Consider the following 1,254-nt stretch of genomic DNA (forward strand, 5'->3'; position numbering starts at 1 on the left):
ACTGCGCATGCGCGAGGTCCGGGAGTGGCAGCGCGACGCGAGCGGGAGCGATTGATGGCGGAGAAGGGACAGTGACCGGGATAGAGCCACCGGGACAGGGAGTGAAGGGCGGCGTGCAAGCTGGACAGACGGCTAGAGTTGGTGGGAAGGATGGTCAGGCAGAGAAGTAGAAAAAGAGAGCCAGGGTTCTGGACAAAGAATGGTGAAAGAACTTCCGCTGTTGAAGAATACGTATCGAGTCCAGCCAAGTGAGCCGTAAAGCACCAAAGTCTAGTGCTCAAGGCTAGCAGGCACTCACCAGCGTCTCTCAGCTCCTCTGCCTTAGTATCCATTGTGACAGTACTTTGTGATCAGTTGCTTGCTGACTCAGTAAAAGACATCTTCCTATCAAAACATAAAGCAATGCAAAATTTGAAAACCCTACAGAAAAACTCAAGAAAACAAATTTAGCATACAAACCTACGCACTAATCTAATACACGCTAACACGGTAAAGGAGAACACACAAGCCACAAACACTGCCCCTCCACTCCTATTTTGAACACTACCACAACATTTGAGTTTTCTGCAAGGTTAACCTTTCAGGAACTTCCTGTGTCTACATTTTTGGCATAACCATGCCACACTCCTTTTTTAATTCAGGCATGCACAAGCAGACCCACTTCTTCAAACCTGCCTGCTTCCCTCCTGCTCATTGCCTCAGATCAGACCACATTGCTGAATGCTGGGTGGTACCAGGGGAAACAAATTAACTCCCCCAAATGATTCACAGCCTACTGTTTAGGGTTCGGGGCTTACAAATTTATCATTAAAGGATTTGGACCTTTTAATTTAACAGTAAGCTGTAAACCCTGAACTTTCAGTGTTAAACTACATATCTTGGAACACAAATGATTGTCGGTACTTTACAACTTATGGATGAGGTTAGATTTTAAAACCCATACCCTAAGCAGTCAGCAAGTAAAGTATAAACCCTGACTGACAGATATGGAGTCCCACAGTCATAAACCATAACCCTGGAGTGAGAAACTGTAAACAACTCTAAACAGCTGAAAGAACATGACTGAACTCTCAGTTTAAAGCAATGCACGCCACAGCACATAAAAGCAGGAAAACAGTAAAAGAAGCTGAGGAAATTTTGTCTGGAGCTTTTAAAGTTTCCATTTCCTTTGGAAGTGTAGCAGAACAGGAGCATATATACCAGGAATGTATTGCAGATGCTGTATAGGTCTGATTTTAGCCACAATATGCAAGA

This window comes from Manacus candei, unplaced genomic scaffold (genome assembly GCF_025592945.1).
Source record: "Manacus candei isolate 608988 ecotype Guabito, Panama unplaced genomic scaffold, ASM2559294v1 h1tg000015l, whole genome shotgun sequence".
Classification (NCBI taxonomy): domain Eukaryota; kingdom Metazoa; phylum Chordata; class Aves; order Passeriformes; family Pipridae; genus Manacus; species Manacus candei.